Genomic DNA, 18,970 nt, shown 5'->3' on the forward strand with positions numbered 1-18,970 from the left:
TCCTCCCCCTGGGCCCCAAGTTAACGTGCATGTTCACAACACAGAATACATTTTTTGGTAAAGAGTTAATGTAAAGCCAGAGTGATTCCTAAATTAAATGGCCCAAACAAGGGCAAACAAGTTGGATTTTTAGTTTTCTCCAGACTCTGCAGAGCCTTAGCATCCAACAGAGCAGGAGATGATTTTGCTTGTGTGCTGGTGGCAAAATGTCTGTGTTCATACTGTTGCCTGCACCCGGCGTGCATATCTTGTGCTTTGCTGCCAGGTGAAAGGCCCTTGTTTTGTTCATAGATCTCCTGATCTCACTTCCACCCCAGCAGGCATAATTTCATCCTGAGAGAAAGGAACAAAAAGAGGGAAATCAAAATGATGGTTGGTGAACACTTGACCCATAAGGTTTTCAACTTAGATGCTGTACTTTTTGAGTTTCTGCATCTGCTTTTCACTTCTTTTTAGGTAATTAGTGATGATAATGAATTTACCTATCCACATTTCTCTTCAATTGGCTACTATGTTTTGGGTCTTGGGGATTGAGAATTAACAAACTCATAGTCTCAGTTACTAGTAGCTTTTGGTGGCTCTCCTTTGACCAGATGTCCTCCCAGTCTGTCTCCACTAGTATAATATTTTGGCTCTGATGTACTATAGGCCTGGCAAACTTGTGAAAGTAAAGAGGAAACAAGGTATGAGGGTAAACTGCATTAGCCTCAGTGTCAGGGAAAGACCAGAAAAACATGGCTGCTGGGCTCATCTAGTTGACCCTGGACGGTGCCCACCGTAGTTGTCATTAGGGTTAATATTTAGGGGCTATTTGTTGCCACTCATAACCTCACTGACCCAAATGATATGAACACCACTGTCATAAAGGTGGCTGGATTTATGGAACCTGGGAGCAGACCAGCTGGTGTGTGTACACAGGGACATATGTGTCTGTATAGATGTGAATCTTGCTGCCTCTGTGATGGTGGTTCTCGAACTTGTCTGCACATTAGAATCACCTGGGGAGCTTTCAAAATTCCAAAGCCAGGGCAACACGCTAGATGCGTTAATTCACTGACTCCGGGGCTGGGACACAAGCACTGGTAGTTTTTAAGCTCTCCAGGCGATTCCAACGTGCCGATGAGTAAAGGAACCACTGGTGTATGAGAATTATAATAATGACATCATTATCATCATTTGAAGATGAGTAGGGATGATGGTTATGACAGGGGTACTAGCCACCATTATCATTTACCAACTGCTGCCTATAAGCTAGGCAGTGTCCTGGGTGTCTAACAGACAGGATCGCATCCAGTCTGCACGGCAGCCCTGGAAGACAGCTTTATAGGTTGTTGGATAAAGAAAGGAGGGGGTCATGTCTTTGAAACTGATGTCAGCTACAGAGTTGCTTAATCCAGAGTGTCAGGTAAAGTCTACAGAGATGGAGTTGTTGGGTTCCTCGTGTTGATCCCAGAGTGACCAGTGTGGTCATCATTGGGGTTGAGATTTAGGGCTTGTTTGTTACCACAGAGTAACCTGGCCCATCCTGACAGATGCAGCCATCCTTTTAATAACCACAGTGGATTCAGGAGTCCATATGCAAAAGCACATTTTGCAAAATTATAAATTGAGGGGGAGTTTATTTTGGCTTGTGGCTTGGAAAGAGAAATGAGTGTAGTAAACCAGGCTATTAATCTTGGGTTGATTGATTCTTCCATCAAAATCAATTCAAGGAATCAGGTGAAATAAGTTAATAAAGCATTACCTTGTATTTCTGTAGCTCTTTTCTCAATGGAGGACATGGTGCTATGCAAACCTCATACCATTGCTAGTCTTTTTGAAACATCCTAGAAGGACCGTCAGGTTAAGTAGGGCTGTGTGTTACTGAAAGGTAAAAACAGGAACTAATTCACGTTGAAATCTTTATCCAATGTCCATAGAGATGCCTGACCGGAGTCTTGGTGGGTAGTTTGGACGGGAAGTATGGGAGTGGTGGGAAGGGTGTTTGTAATAGAGGGAACAGCATGGGCAAAGACACAACAGCAGGGAATAGTATTTATAGGAACTCTGTGAGTAGTTCAGTATTACTACCAAGAACGATACCATTCCTCACTTAAAGGTGACTGGGAAGTCCCATGAAATCTGCATTTCCACTTGTTTCTTTTTTTTTTAAGTTTTATTTATTTTATTTTTGGCTGTGTTGGGTCTTTGTTGCTGCACATGGGCTTTCCTCTGGTTGTGACAAGTGGGGGCTACTCTTCGTTGCGGTGCGCAGGCTTCTTACGCGGTGGCTTCTCTTGTTGCGGAACACGGGCTCTAGGCACGCGGGCTTCAGTAGTTGTGGCATGTGGGCTCAGTAGTTGTGGCTCGCGGGCTCTAGAGCACAGGCTCAGTAGTTGTGGTGCACGGGCTTTGTTGCTCCGCGGCATGTGGGATCTTCCTGGCCCAGGGCTCGAACCCGTGTCCCCTGCCTTGGCAGGCAGATTCTTAACCACTGCACTACCAGGGAAGCCCCACTTGTTTCTTTATCCATCCGTACATGTCTCCTAACTTTTTTTTTTTCTACCTTGGAAGAGATTTGTGAGTAATGAAGGGCCAAATAAGGGTAATGTTTTAATTGACCTTGTTTACCCTGGAAGATCACACCGGATACCACAGTGAATGTTACACACTGCTTATTAGCAGAGATTTTTTTGCAGGACTCTGTTGACGCCTCAGTGATCCAGACTAACCTTTGGAAATGAACTCAGCAATTCTCTGACAGTGTAGACGGGAACCCGTGTGATCCTCACTCTGGGCCCAGAGTCCAGGCCTTGGGGGCTGTGCTCCTGTGGGCCCCCTCTGGACCTGTCTTGGGCCTCTCCACTTTCTAAAGAGCAAACTGTACAAGTGACCTATTAAATAAAAAGCTGAAATGGACACCACAGACGTTTCTCCAAGTCTGTGGGTTCAGACAAGACCAGAGCTGGGGCATGGTAGCATTCCGCTCTCTTCTTCTGTGCATTAAAACTGAGGAGGGATGCTCTCTCTTTAAACCTGTCTTCTATCATGAAATCAGCACCAGGATTTTAGAGATGAAGCTAGCTAAACCAGTTAAGCTTCTTCTTAACTTGGACCATATTGGTTCTCTCTTGGAAAGGTTTTCTCTTTTCTTTTTTTCTGTAACCTTATGCAATATCTTTTCTTCTGTAGCTCCCAAATTTGAAACTGTGAGAATCTAAACTCTTTCCAGGCTCTTAGGTCCTGTTTGACTTATCCCCATTGTACTGTCTAAAGCTCTGTATTTCAACTATTGGGTCACACAGCTAATGACCTTACCATTTTGGCTACTTTGGGGAGGGCTTAAATCTCACCTTCTTAAGCTGCTTATCCAATTCCCTGGTTCCAGGGCTGTGGCCATATTGGGGCTTCAGAGTAGGGTAAAGGCCCTAGACCTGGGTTAACTCAGGCTGGACCCATGCCATCTCTTTGACAAGCTGCAACGGTTTGAGTGCATGCCTTGTACCAGGCATGGTGCCCGGCTCTGTGCTAGCACTGGGATACAACGATGACAAAACAGCATGGCTTCTGCCCTGCTGGAGCTCACAGTGTTCAGGGAAGTACACAAATCACCATACAATTACAATTATGTTATGTGCTGGAAACAAGAAACACGGGTCCCAAGAACTCTCCCAGCTGGGGATCTGACCTGCTTCGCTCAGAGTTCAAAGGCATGTGGCCCTGATGAACAGCTCAAGCGAGCAGTTGGAGGCTGGAGGCATTCAGAGTAGCATGTGATCCCAAAGGCAAGACAGGACCAGGTGAAGGGTTCAAGATTAAGTCCACAAACAGCACTAAGGGCCCAGTGATTTGATAAAGTTCAGGACAAGGCTGGACATCTCCTCCCTGCCCCCTCCGCCTGGACTCCCCCAAACCAAAAGGAGTGATTCTTTCCCTTTAATTTTCTGGGCCATTTGTCTGTATCAGTTTCTTTGGCAGTTGTGTGTTGCTTTGCATTGTAATAAGGTAGTGTGTCTTTCATCCCCTGGAAGGGAAGGCTGTTTCCCGTACTCTGTGTGTTCCCCCCAGTGTGTGACCCTGGATGGAATTGTCGGTCAATTGGTTCATGAAAGGCCTATGGTTTACCAGTTAACCGTAGTACGTGGGCCTCATTCTTCTTGCATCCACAACAGCAGCTCAAGAGAAGGCTCAGGACTGTTGAGAACAGTAACAGGAGACACCCCAAGGGCCCCTTAGTGCTCAAATTCACCAAAGCTTCCGTTGATTGAGGCAGTTAATGGGGAACTTCTATCAACCTGGGAATAGTTTAATAGATATTAGCTTGTAATTAAAAGTTCAAAATAAATTGGCTTTTCTTTTCTGCATCAAATTACCTACTTCTCCTTCTGCTCCTGTGATTCTGTTTCCATTCACAGAGTAACTAACCCCCAAGAGCCTTCTATCCCCTATGGCCCCTCCAGCCCCTCCTCGTGCCCTCCTTCAGGTCCACTCCCATTTCCCTTGGCTACTTCCATTTCTCTTCCACTTTTCTCCTCTCTACATACTTCTCTGTTCAAATGCTATCTTTATGAACAAATAAAATTGTTCAAAACATTGAAGGAAAGTAAAATTCTTTCATCCCTGCTCTCATTGTGTTGTCATTGACTTTTAACTTCTCTGATCCCATTGGCCATTTCCCCATAAGGGTAGATATTTTATATGAATGACATTCTATTTTATGTATATACTTTTGTACTTTGCTCTTTTAACTTAATATTCACAAATTTTCAATCAACAAATGTTAATTGAGCTCCTACTATGTGCCAGGCATCACTCTAGTGGCTGGGGATAGACAGATAGGTGAACCAACCAGACCTACATCCCTGTTCTCCTGGTGCTTCCGCTTATTTCATATTCACAATAAACATAATACAAATTCTGTTAGGAGGTAATCACTGTTACAGAAAAAAAAAACAGGGTTAAAGAAGGTTGGGATTATTAATTCATAAAATATTTTCTTATGTTGCTATCACCTTTCTGTGTACCTAGGGGTTGCTTATTATCCTTGATGTTGATGGATTATAATTTATTTAGAACCTTAGGAGTATGAACTTTAAATCTGGAGAGGGCTTATGAGTCATTGAGAGCAGACCCTTCATTTTCGAAGTGAGGAAACAGATCTAGAGAAAAGAAATGATTTGCTCAAAATTATATGGCCCCTAAGTGGCAAAGCAGGAGCTTTTAAATTTTGATTAAATTGGTTTTCATTAATTCTAAAGACGGTTCTTTCAAACCCAACTGTGCTGTTTCCCTATCGTGGGAAATTTCATTTGTTTCTGGTTTTTATTATACATAATGCTAATATGGGCAGCTTTATGCAAATACTGCCTTAATGAAAGTAGCAAGTTAATTAGTAATAAAAATAATAACAAATAATAGAAGAGGCTACTATTTATTGAGCACTTACCTTTGCCAGGCAGTGCGCTAAGTGCTTTACATGAAATAACTTAATTCTGAAAGTGAATACCATTACTTTCCTATTTTAAAAAATTAATTTATTTATTTTTGGCTGCATTGGGTCTTAGTGGCTGCGTGCAGGCTTTCTCTAGTTGTGGCAAGCTGTGGCTACTCTTCGTTGCAGTGCGTGGGCTTCTCATTGCAGTGGCTTCTCTTGTTGAGGAGCACGGGCTCTAGGCGTGCGGGCTTCAGTAGTTGTGGCACGTGGGCTCAGTAGTTGTGGCTCGCGAGCTCTAGAGCGCAGGCTCAGTAGTTGTGGCGCACGGGCTTAGCTGCTCCGCGGCATGTGGGATCTTCCCCGGCCAGGGATGGAACCCATGTCCCCTGCATTGGCAGGAGGGTTCTTAAACACTGTGCCACCAGGGAAGTCCCTACTTTCCTATTTTTTTTTTTTTTTACAGATGAGAGAATTAAGGGATTCAGACTCTGAGTCCAGGGTCTGAGCTCTCAGCCACTGTGATATACAGACTTCCGAGTCTGAATACTAAAACCGCAAATTTCAAAACCCAAGATAGTCTGTACTGTACATTTTTTTAAAACACTTAACAGTTTACCAAGACCACGGACCTACTAGATTTAGCTGTATGTAATTGCTGTTTTTAGAGTAAAAAGTGGTTGAATATTAGCGATTTCATGTTACATCTATTATTTTAGTTAACCCTGACAATAGCAGTGAGTTAGGTGGTTATTGTGCCTATTTTATTTTATTTTATTTTATTTTATTTATTTATTTATTTATTTATTTATTTATTTATTGGCTGCATTGGGTCTTTGTTGCTGCGTGCAGGCTTTCTCTAGTTGTGGCGAGCGGGGGCTACTCTTCGTTGCGGTGCACAGACTTCTCATTGCGGTGGCTTCTCTTGTTGCGGAGCATGGGCTCTAGGCGCGCAGGCTTCAGTAGTTGTGGCGCACGGGCTTATTTGCTCCACATGTGCCTATTTTATAGATGACTAGTCTAGTGTTTTAGATGGAGCTTTGACATTAAGTGGTTTAATTAATGTTTGTAGAAAGAAAGGAGGGGTGGGAAGCAAGGAAGTTTGAGTGACTCATTAATATAAACAGCTCTAGGACCTGGGGTCTAATCCTGGCTCCATCTCTTAGTAGCTTTGTGACCTCTAGCAAAATACTTAAAAATTTTTTGTACCTTACCTGAACTTTGTTACCTGGAAACTGGGAGCAAGAAAATCTTTCTCATGATGTCATTATAAGGATTGAATTATAAAATGAGTGGAAATCATTTTGTTCAAAACCAGCCGAAATGAAACCATTGATCAGAGGTGTTGGAGGTAATAGTTCGTTCTGTCATCATTATATTTCAAACCAAATTCCCTTCTCTTTTCTCTAACCATGGTATTTCTGGAAAACACATACAAAATCTTTTTTTTTTAAATTGAAGTACAGTTGACTTACAATGTTGTGTTAGTTTCAGGTGTACAGCACAGTGATTCAGTTATATGTGTATTGTTTTTTAAATTCTTTTCCGTTGTAGGTTATTACAAGATAGTGAATATACTTCCCTGTGCTGTGAGTAGGTCCTTGTTGTTTATACATTTTATCTATAGTAGAATTTATCTGTTAATCCCAAGCTCCTAATTTATCCCCCCACCCCCCCACCCCCCGCCTTCCCTTTTGGTAACTGTAAGTTCAGACAAAATCTTTGTTATTTTTATTTATTTATTTATTTAAAGATTTATTTTTATTTATTTATTTTGGCTACCCTGGTCTTAATTGCAGCACGCAGGATCTTTGTTGAAACATGCAGGATCTTTTTTTTTTTTTTTTTTTTTAGTTGCGGCATGCGGAGTCTTAGGTGTGTCATGCGGACTCTTAGTTGAGGCATGCATGCGGGATCTAGTTTCCTGACCAGGGATCGAACCTGGGCCCCCTGCATTGGGAGTGCAGAGTCTTACCCACTGGACCACCAGGGAAGTCTCACAAAATCTTTTTTAAACAGCATCAATAAATTAGTGACCGATGACACAATTAGGAATTCTGTTTCTTTACAGATAGTTTCCCTCTGCCTCCGATGGGGTGCCATAGAAGGTGGTGGAATAGCAGATTAACCTCTATTTGGGTTTCTGGGTCAGAGGGTGTGGAGGCCCGGGAATGGATGGCCCACCCAGCCCTTCCTCTCCCTTCCCTCCCTCCGGCACCATCTCTGATTTTATATCATCTCAGCCCCACCTTCAGTGACCCCCTCCTGTGCCTGTGCATCTTGACAAGTTGGCCCACCTGCAGTGGGGGTGGGCAGGTGGTCCAGGCAGCGGGTGCCCTGGCACACTGACGGGTCCTGCTGGAGTGGGGTCTGCTGTGCCAGGTGGGCAGAGGGAGGACTTTTCTCGTGGAGGGTGTGACTGTCAGAGCTGAAAATGCCAAGTGGCTCCCGAACCACACAAGGGGCTGAGAGAGCTGTTTGTGGAAAAGGGCAGCACATCTTTGCGTGCCCTCTTAGACTTTTCTGCAGCCACCTCTGCTTTAAACGGGGCAGTGGGCTTTGGCCTGTGGACTGCTTACAACAGCAGTAAACTCCGTGGACCAGCCCATCCCTCTTGGGAAAAACTTGGCCTCTAAACAGGGCTTGGGAAGGAGAAGTGAAGACGTACAGAAAGTCTTTCTTTCCCTCTTTTTACGTTAAAGTCTTGGCAAGAAGACACGTTCTTTATTTCTGTCGCCTGTATCAGCAGCAGATTCCCGAACTGAACTCCTAGGCATCATCCTGGCTTTGTCATACTTCAGCTTTTCTGGCTGCAGACAATTTTGCTTCTCTAGTTGACGGGGACTCTAATAACTCCAGGTGGTGAATGGGCGGCGGGGAGTACAGTTCTGTAGAAATACAGCTCTAAAGCAATACAAACACAGAGGGAAAAAATGGGAAGCTTGTCAAGAAGGAAGTGCTGTATTACAACACATTACCTTTATTGACATTGAAGAAACCTCCCCTTTAGCTTAACACTAGGAGACTTGTTAAATACTTTGTGGTGTAGCTACATGGTCCAGTACGTACGTATTATAGAGCCTTTAACAACAAGGTGCTGAAGTACCTTTGTTAAGGAAAGGTGACTAAGATAAATCTTGAGATGAACACAGCAGATGATAATTCAGAATATGAACCATTTTAATAAAAATATATGCATTATCTTTATACGGGTATAGACACAGAAAAAAACATTTGGAAGCGTATCCACATGCTATGGGAGGTTGGATCATGGGTGTTTATATTTTCTTCCTTTTGCTCATCTGTATTTTCCAATTTTTTTCTGCAATCAACATGTATTATTCATATAATCAGAGTGAAAGAAAGGTAGAGGGGGCCAGGAACCTCTCTTTTTACCCCCAAAAAATCATTCCATGTATTTATTGAGGGTCTCTTAGGAGCTGGGTGGGCACAGTGACAGGTGTAGGAGTGGGCAAGGTAGCCCTGGCCTCTGACTTCACTGAGCTGACATTGTGTTGAGAGTCTTTTCTTACTTAAAATGTTTTTTAAGCCCAAAAATAAAAACAGTAATTACAGGTTGTGATAAGTGCTATGAAGGAAAAAGAAGCCAGTGACGTATGAGGGGATGATGGAAGGGAAGACTTTATGATGGATGATGGATGGTGGACTTTAGGAAAGATGATGGGACCACTTTGAGGAAGCGACCCTTGAACCTGGAGGCTGAGAGACAGCCACGTGAAGATGCTGGAAAGCATACTGGAGACGCAGGCAAGGACCAGCAGCTGCAAGGCAGTGGGAGTCTGCTGCTTTCCTGCAGGTCACTCAGAGGGCTGGTGAAACTTGAACTGGAGCTGCCCACTTGTGAGAAGTGTGTTTCACTTGGAAATGTGAGGAGCCTCACAGATACGCCCTGTAACTGGGGGAGTCCGGTCACGTGGACAACGTTATGGCCCCGGAGAGACTGGTGACTGCTTTGCTAAATAGCAGGAATGTGTTGTGTTTGAGCTGTTGGCTTTGTTCTTTGGTTCTTTGATTCTTTTCGAGGGGCAGCTCTGATGCCATCTTCATGCTGAACGGGCTTCGAGTGCTGCTCAGGGACTCGCAGGCCTCCTTCCTCGTCCTCTTCTGCATTCATTAAATGCACCCACTGTGTGGACGCTCATCTGTAAGGTAGGACCCTGGAGTCTTAGTCCTCAGCCTCGGCTGTGTTGGAAAGATTTGGGAAGGCGCCTCTTTGTTCAGGGATTCAGTATTCATTCATTCCTTGAAGAGGAGGAGACAAGCAGTTGAGAGAAGTTCCTGAATGTTAGATTGAAGACTAAGACTGGACACAGAGGCAGCAAAAGCTATAATCTGGGCGCTTAAACATACTGAATGGTGTATATGAGTTCACGATGGCAGCAGCTATTCACAGAGACCTAAGAGCTATTGGGCCGTACCAATGTTCAGATCCTTTGACGCAGTGATTACAGTCCATGGAACTTATGCTGAAGTCATCATTTTTTAAATGGGGAAAAACCAAGAAAACAGTGAGGTCTGTAATTGCAGTCATAGTCAATAATGACATAGTGCTTGGGGTTTTGAACATATTTTCCTATATAGTATTTATGAGAGCATCACAACATTCCTGTGGATGGGTTTTTATTCCCATTTCACAGATGGGAAATGGAAGGTTAGAGAGAGGAAGTGAGTGCCCTGCTTCACTCTGGCAGATTCAGGCTCTGAACTCCAGCGTGTGCACTGTCGCCTGGTGGGTGTGCTCAGAAACTAAGGAAAATGTTGGGAGTCAAGGAGGCACAGGGAAGGATCCAAGACTGAAAATAATTATTGAACTTAATGTGCGCTTCGTTCTGTCCCAAATACTGTACAAATTTTACCTAAACTAATCCTTACAACAAACTTGTGGGGAAACTGAGGCTCTGAGCGGTTCACTTGTGAAGGGTTTTGAATAGACTTCAAAACCCTGGAGGGGCTAAATCCACAGCTAAGTAAAGCTGCTTTCAGCTCTGCTTTATTGCCCTCTGCTTCACAAGAATGCATTGCTCCAAGAGGGAATAAATGAATGAAGGAATGAATGGATTAGATGGATTAGGACTTGAGAACCAGCTTCCATAGGGAATTAGACGTCAGGATTCCCACGATTGATAGGTTCTTTTCAACAGCTTTGCAATTTCTGCTTGCAGTACAGTTGCCCAGCCTCTCCCACGAGAGTTGCAGCTTTGCTGGCCCTTGAGGCTATGCTTTTCCAATACCCTTCACCTAAAGGCTCTCTTTCTAAGCTCAACTCATCCTCTGCAAAATGCCCAGAGCCAAATGAGTCTAGGGTGAACCAGGCGTGCAGGGTGTGGACCTTTAGCAACTGAAGGAAACAGAGCTATTTCAACATGATGAAATATTCTGCAGCCATTAAAATGATAAATGTGACTGGAGAAATAGGAAAAAGTATTGGGAAATAGTTGCAGACATCTGAAGATACCAACTGAAGCAATGTGCGTTTACAGGGATAAAGGTTGAAAGAGAACAGGAATGAAAACTGTGTAAAGGTTTTGGGATTGGATGGTGTCACCATTCGATTAGTCTACTAAGCTAGGAACCTCAGGGTCATGCTCCACAGCTCCTGCTTTTTCTTCCCCTAGATTCAGCTAGTCACAAACTCTTGTAGATTCTACATCAGTAAATATCTTAATTCTGGTGCCCATTCTTCCTCTCCATTGCTAGTTTCCTAGAACGGGCTCTTATTATCTCTCGCCTGCACTTCACAACAGCTTCACTGGTCTGCTGGTCTCCATTCTCTCTCCCACTGTAGTCCATATTGGACACTGTGGTCAGAGTGATCTTGATATAAAACACATCTGATTATGTCTCTCCTTTGCTTAGAAGCTTCTATTTACCAGTGGTTGCCTTCAGGAGGTAAGTTCATACTCCTTAGCTTGGCATATGAGGAGGTCCTTTACAGTCTTACCACCCCAGTCTTCCCCCCAGCATGTGTGAACTCCCTTTCCTCTGCCTCTGTGCCCATGTGCCTTTTCTTCGTGGCCCTTGCCTCATCTCTTCAAGACCAAGCTCATCTTCTCTGAAGCCTTCACAGCCATTCCAGGGAGGGTTAGTTCCTCCACCCTCCTAAATTAGAATCATGCCATGCCATGTTGTAATTGTGAGCTTATAGCCCTTCCTTTTAGGAAATTTTGAGCCCCTCCACGGCAGGGACCACAAGGCTTACTGTCCTCCACTCTAAACTCTCAGCATGGTGCCTGGGACATAGTAGAGGGGCAAAAACATGTGTTGACTGAATGACTCAGTGACTGATTTTGTAAAGTAAAAGAGGAAATGCGAGTCAAGGGCTGATAGTACAGTGCTTGACACATACTACGGGCTCAAAAAAATGCTTGCAAGCCACCATGATTAAATTATCATTGGAGCTTAGTGCTTTTATGTAAACATCTTGTTTTTTGCATCCTTCCGCTTGTTTTTTCAACCTAAAACTTTGACCTCAGCTGAAATGTGATTACATTCATGCAGAATGATGAGGAGAGGATCGTGGAAGAATAAACTCAGCACTTAGGGTCCTGTTTTCTGTTCCTTCTTTCAGGACATCCCCCATGGGGTAGTGGTAGAACTTCCTCGTGAGTTCGTACACAGATCAGGAACAGGTCTAAGGCTGATAAGGACAAAGGTGCCTCTGAAAGGGGCACTGCATCCTCCTCATGGGACTCATTCTATTTTATGGTTAACACTCATCAAATGGACTGTTTTCTTTGCTGGACGGTAAGCTCCCCCAGGCCAGCATCATGTCTATGTTGCTTTCCAGAAATAAAATTAGAACCAATGGATGACAGTTGTTGGGCATCAGATTTCTGATCAGTGTAAAAGAAGAGGCTCCTCACAATTAGAGGAGGCTGACTATTGTGATAATGAGCTCCCCATAAATGGAGATACTCGAGCTAAACTGGATGTTCAGGTGTTGAGGATATTACAGAAGAGATTTCTGCTCTCAGTGGGAGATTGGGTTACAGGTGTGTGATTACTCAGAGCTCATATCTAAGGGACTGAGCAGGTGTAAGAACTAGATAGAGTTCAAATAGAGGATGGTGGGTCGATATGCACCAGGGTTATTTAAGAGTGGGTGTCAGTGTGTCAAACAAATGGACCAGAGTTCTTAGATTGTGAAGACTGTCCTCTCAGCATTAGTGTTTGCAAAACATCAGCTTCCTGTGTTTAATTGAAATTTATGAAGATTATAATGGATACAGTGTAGGACCCCTAAATCATCCATAAGTATGATAATTAGGGTAAAAGTATGAGGCCTTGGACTCTTGCCCTTAGAATGTGCCTTGAAAAAGTCACCTACTCTCTCCATGACTCTCTTAACACATTTCTTTGTAATATGGCCAATATCACTTGGTCTCATGTAACTCAAGAGGAAGAGGAAGACAGAAGGCTATAAATAAGGTTAAGGGCTGCCCTTTTATACTTGGGGCAAGGAGTGATTTCTTGGCTACATGTGCTGAGGCCCAGATAGTTACTGGGATCTTACCCATTTGACTAGAACAAGGGTTCATAATCAGGGTTTCACAGATAGGCTTCATGGATCCAAAAATCTCCTGAAATTGTGTGCAAATTTATGTGCATATATGCATTTTCCTGGAGAGAAAAGCGCATACTTTTATGGGATTTTCAGTAGGGCTCTTGACCCTAAAATGTTTAGAACCATTTACCTCCATAGTAACGATCTGCTCCGCAGTCACATTGAAAATATTCCTGGGAGGGGTAACGTTGTGATCGTTTACACGTTAGTGTTAATGAAAAAATCTGAGAGTTTCATAACAGGATTAGGATGAGCTAGCTAGATGGGATGTTCTGGTTTTGTAGGTACAGAGGGAGCATTTATGCTCAGAGTGAAAAGGGAATTAGGGAAAAATGAAGAAGCTGCGTCCTCTGTCACATCCAACTTCTCTGTCCATCAGATATCTTTGCCCAGAGCAGACCCCAGAACAAAGTCTCGTTTGTCTGAAAGTGCTATGGGTAGCACCGTACAAGTCTCACGTGGCGCCTGATTTCTGTTCTCAGAATGATTACTTAACACCTCCCAAGGGCGTCTCCAGGATACCTTCGCAGGCGATACCATCGCACCCCCAGTACCTCTCGGCTCTGGGGAGCCTGCCAAGCGCATCTGCCATGTCTGGGAGTGTGAGGCTCAGTACCTGGCAGAGAGGGAAAGGCGTGCCCACCAGCCCAGCCATTCCATGAGTGTGGGGGGTGATGGTATGTGACGACTTTGATGGGTTCAGCACAGAGCCCCGATCCGCGAGTCTCGAGTTCCAGTTTCTGCCATTTCTGAGTTCGCTGACCTGAGGCAGGTCACCGTCACCTTTGAACCTCAGTTTTCCATCTGTAAAACGAGACGTCTGCAAGACCCCGACCCACCCAGATGCCATCTCCGCGCGAAAGTGCTGCCCCTTTAAGGAGGGCGGGGGGAGCGGAGAAGGTGGCCGCGCCCCCTTCGTCTCCTAGCTGAGCCCTCCAGACCACCTGTCTTCGGCTTCGCCCCGCCCCCTTGGGGAGGGGCGGGGAAGGAGGGGAGGGGAAGGAAGGCTGAGGATTTACCTTACGGGGCGGGCGCGCGGCGCATGCGCACGGCCGGACAGGTCCGCGGCGCGCTCACTTCCTGGCATTCCCCCCTCCCCCTCCTCGCCGTTACCCTGTACATCCGGGTCACTTGCCCTCCCATCTCCGAACCGCCGCTGCCGCTGCCGCTGCCGCTGCCGCTGCCGCTGCCGCTGCCGCCTGGCTCGTCGCGGCTCCCCGACAGGGGCAGGTGCGGAGGGGCTCCCGGTCCGGCCGCCGCCGCTGCCCCGCTCCGGGCCCGGGGCTCCCCCTAGCGCCGCTGAGGAGCCGCCGTCGCGGCTCGAGGAGGGCGGAGGAGCGGGGCTGAGAGAGCCTGGAGGTTCGCGCGAAGGGTGAGTGATTTATTTTTACCATTTCCCCCTCTTCCCTCACAGACCTCTCTTTCCTGCTCCGCGCGCGACCCCATTTTGGCGGAGAGGCGGGTGCGGTGGGACCGGCGCCGGTGAGGGGCTTCCTCATCCCCTGGCGCGGGGGCCCGCCCCGGCGCTGCGGCTGCCATCTCCGCGGGCGCCCCCGGCCCCTTCCTCCGCGACCCGGGCCTCCGCGGCACTCATTCATTCGGATCTTCCTTTCTTCCGCCGCTTCCTTCCACTCGCACCTCCGCGCGCGTGCTCGCCGCCCCCTCCCGCCCCCGAACCCTGCCGCCGCCCGTGACCTTTGGCTCCCCGGGTTCTTCCCCCACCGCGTCGACGTTCGCCCCCTACCCGCAGCTCCCACCGCCCTTTACTCCTAGCGGCCGCCTTCTCTCCTTCCCTCTCTCCTGGTGCTGGTCCCTAGTCCACACCCCCTTGTCCCTCGGACTCCGCCATGCCTCGCCCGGACACCCGGCCCTCCCGGTCACCCGCGTGGAAGTTGGTGCCCCCATCCCTTCCACCTGTGCGGCCAGACCGTCCACCTTAGGTACTGCGTTGACCTCTCACTTCGCAGCATTTAAAGTCCAAATTCTCAGTCCTAGGGTGTGGTCTTAGTGTGTTTCCAGAACACACATTTCTACTCTAATTACCCAAATCCATGACTGTCAAACTGTAGTGGAAGTGGCAGTTGTGTGTGTGTGTGTGTGTGTGTGTGTTCCGCATGGCTATTCTGGGTCGTACCAAATATCTCCTTTCGCTCTCCCCCCCCACCCCCGGAGGAGTATGTATCTATGATGGATTAATTTGCTCTGAATGTAAAATTTGGCAGAAGATTGTTACTTTTTTGATTCCTCCACGTTCCTTCCCGCGCGGTCCCGTGACTGATTAGCAACATTACCTGTTAATACTGTTTTTTGGTGAGACTTTTTCTCGGCTCATCTGTCAATATTAGTTACTGAGTGGCCCCCGCTGTGCCGAATGCTGATGAAATGCTTGAATTCGTGCAGTACCACAAAACGCCATTCTGTATAAGACAGATTTGGGGCATTTGTTTACACTTTTTCCCCCCTCCTGTGAATTTATTGAGCTTGCCATTTTTTTACTCCTTAATGTTTAATGTAGAGAATGAATATCAATTTATCAATTGTGTGTTCTTACAGTCTTGCCATTTGGAAGACTGGCATTCCAGAGGAGTGTTTTGTATAGCTGAAGGAATTTCAGTCACTTGGGTGTTCAGGGACTTATTGCAAATCATTCTAGACTAATATATCTCAAGAAAAATACACTGATCCTTTTAATTCTTTAATTATACTTAATAGAAACAGAAGCTTTGTGTCTGAAACAACTTGATAATTGGGGCTTACTTGATAGCCTGCTTGTAAAGTGTTGCAGTTAACTAAAACTGCCTGATTCAGCATTCACAAAATGAAATGACAGCACTTTTTTTTTTTCATGTGACATTCATAGTCCATAATAATGAACTCCAAGGAAGGTACTTAGTCCTGAAGTACACTTACCTGCGTATCAGTGTGATACAATTGCTATCAATATTAATAGCATTTTCCTAACAGCCCTTTCTTCTGGGGAGCTAGGTACTAAAAAGGTGGTTGGTTGGTTGTCCCCTTTTAGGTTTTGGATGACCACTTTAAGCACTAAGATTACTTAATTCAGAGTCAAGATTGCATTTTTTTGGCAGAGCAATATTGCTAGATAATACATTTTTTAAATTCCTTAAAACTTTAACAGTTATGTAGCTTCTTGAGAGGAAACTCTTGTAAAAATGTAGGATATATAGTATGAACTCTAGATTATTTGATAATTGCATCGAGGCTAGATTTTTCTCTCCTAAGAAAATGGTTCATCAGAGGGAGGCATGATTAATAAATCGGTCCTAGTCGCCTCAGCAAAAATGCAGTTTCAGATGCTGAGTAAAACTAAGTGAATGTAGCTTATTTCTGATAGGCTACAGGTGACATTTAACATCAAATTTAAGATTTATTTCTCTGAACTTTCCCCCCAAAATGGGTAAAAAATTATGTTAGTTAGAGTCACTCTTGAGATTACTTGACTCATTTGAAGTGGCCATTTACCTTTACTTAGTAAGTAATTGATTGAGCAGTAGAGAGGGATGCTTATTTCATTTAATCCTAGTCTCCATGGGGAAAATATTGTACTGTCACTTATATGAGGTTACTTAACTCATTAAGTATTGATGCACTCAACCGTTAGAGCCTATAATTTGCTCTTTCACTGTTCAAGGAAAACAAAATTATAAAATTTCAAAATATTTAATAATATTGTTAGTGGTTTTTGGTCTCTCTTTTTCTGTTACTACACCAGAGTTTAGCACAATGCCTGCCTAGTGCACAGTAGATATGCAGTAAATGTTTTGACTAATTGAATGAATGGCAGGGCTGCAAAGAGTTTGACTCTAACATTGTTGTGTAATTATGTGGCAAAAGTTTTGGAGAAAGATGTTGATTCCTCTCAGCTGCAGTTTTCTCAAGTAACTTGTACATTTTGAGGATTGTTATATTTGAGTATTTTAAACTGCTTTGAAATCTTTGGGGAGAAAGTACAATAGACATTGGTTTGTGTTATACTTTAGTTCACTGAATGGATTTGTTCACTTAGAGTGGGTATTTGACATGTGTATCTTGTCAGCATTAATGAGCAGTGGTCAATTCAGATAATTTCTGTGCATTTAAAGTTTCTAAAAGTCAGCATAAAAATTCTTGAATGTGTGGGCTCATATTATATTTTGATCAGTTCACTAAATTAGGTTAATTTTTCAAGGAGCATTTTTTCATATAGTAGAAATGTAAGGAATAATCCAATAATGTGGCAGTGGTTACTTAACATTTCTGTGGTGGTGCTGGTAATGACATTGTTAGTAACTGACACTTACCTCGTGTGTGCTGCTTGCCAGGCAGTGTTGTAAGATGTTTAATCTTTACAACACCCTAACGCTAATAGGTGTTAGTATTTCCATTTTAAAGACTAGGAAACTAAGGTTCAGTAACAGAAGTGACACAACTACTAAGTGGTAGATCTGGATCTTGGCTCTTAATTGTTACGCTGTAATAGTGAACACCTCTGTGCCAAGTTCTCTGTACCCATTAAGTTGGTTTTATGACAGCTGTGCAAGGTGTAGGTTAATTGTTAATCCTAGTTAATTGTTAATTAACATTAGGAAAGTAAGGCTCAAACTGCTTAGGTAACTTGTCCAAGCACATACCCAAGTAGGATGAGGAAGGCTGGCATTTAAACCCAGGCCTCTGTGACTTGTAGTCTTCCCTAAAATTCTGTTTCAAAGTACTAATTTGAGGTCCTGTATTTTATGTTATATATTTAGAAGGCATACTTAAAAACAGCAAATTTCCAGACTTTTTCACCTGCCACACCGGATGGATAGTGTTCACTGTTCTTTACTCTCTGAGCATATACAGGATTATGATTTCCTGCTCACTGGCTGTAGCTTCGCCCCTTTCACACTCATGCAAGTATATTGGAATGCAAATGAGTGACATTTGTAAAACTATTTAAACAAGGAAATCATTCTAAGAATTTTGATTCTTTAACTATACGCATTTCTTGTGACATGTGCCACTTCCTGATTGTGGTACCATGGGTGAAAATGGCTGTTTACAAAGACATTGGGTGATTTTGTTTAAAAAGAAGACCTAATGCAAAGGTGTATTTTTGTAGCTATTTAATTTGAAAAGATGATGTTCTGTGGTACTATTCTGTGCAGCATTGTGAAGCTTTCAATCCTGTACAGTTATTTTCTGCCATGCAAGTAATCTCTGCTTGATGTATTCTAGTTGGTGCATTATGTCTGATCTGTATTAAATTTAAACTGATACACTTTTCACTGTGTCTGTATATAATGTGCCTAAAATCCTCCTCCCAGTCATAAATTGGCATGTTCTCAGATAATCCAAATTACACTGACTACTATGGTCAAACAATTTGAGAAAACGCTGTGAAAAATAATTCTGACATATTCTCAGATATTATTATTTGGGGAACTATTTATGCCATTTCTCTGTTCTAAGTGAGGGTAGTGGAGAATTGAAGGCACTAATTTAAATGAAAATGAAGATTGACTAGTTCTTGAAGTGGACTTTTGTAGTTTGTTGACTTGTGCTCTTTTTTTTTGTTTTTGTTTTTGGCTGTGCCGCATTGCTTGTGGGATCTGAGTTGCCAACCCAGGATCGAATCTGGGCCCTTGGCAGTGAAAGTGCGGAGTCCTAACCACTGGACCACCAGGGAATTCTCAACTTGTCTTATTGATAGATTCTACTTGTAAAATTTTAGTATGTATGGACAAAAACATTGCATTTAAGCCCTGATTTGCTCTTGTCTGATAGTATTGTCAAATCTATAAGATAGGAATAATACTATCTCTGCTACGTGCTTCATAACACTCTTGTGAAATTTTTGTATTAATTTCAATGCAGCATAATAGGGAAGGATGTGATGCATTTCTAAGTCGAATGATCATTAAAATTCTTTTTTGGTTTTGATCCTTTGTTTTCTTTGACACCTGGCACAATACCTGGTATATGATTGCCATTAA

General features: G+C 44.0%; 1 protein-coding gene across 4 annotated transcripts in view; it reads left to right on the top strand.

Moving 5' to 3' along the window:
• Positions 1-18,970, top strand: part of CYRIB (CYFIP related Rac1 interactor B) — a 154,681-nt gene that overhangs the window by 51,660 nt on the left and 84,051 nt on the right. For 2 of the 4 annotated variants that reach the window (XM_082600959.1, XM_082600962.1), the window contains exon 1: positions 14,181-14,367. The exons of the other annotated variants lie outside the window; for them this stretch is intronic. The gene's annotated coding sequence lies outside the window, so the exon portion shown is untranslated. Of the gene's footprint in view, positions 1-14,180; positions 14,368-18,970 lie in introns of those variants that run through there. 4 annotated transcript variants of the gene reach the window in all.

This window comes from Mesoplodon mirus (genome assembly GCF_964341445.2).
Source record: "Mesoplodon mirus genome assembly, chromosome: 16".
NCBI classification, from domain to species: Eukaryota; Metazoa; Chordata; class Mammalia; order Artiodactyla; family Ziphiidae; genus Mesoplodon; species Mesoplodon mirus.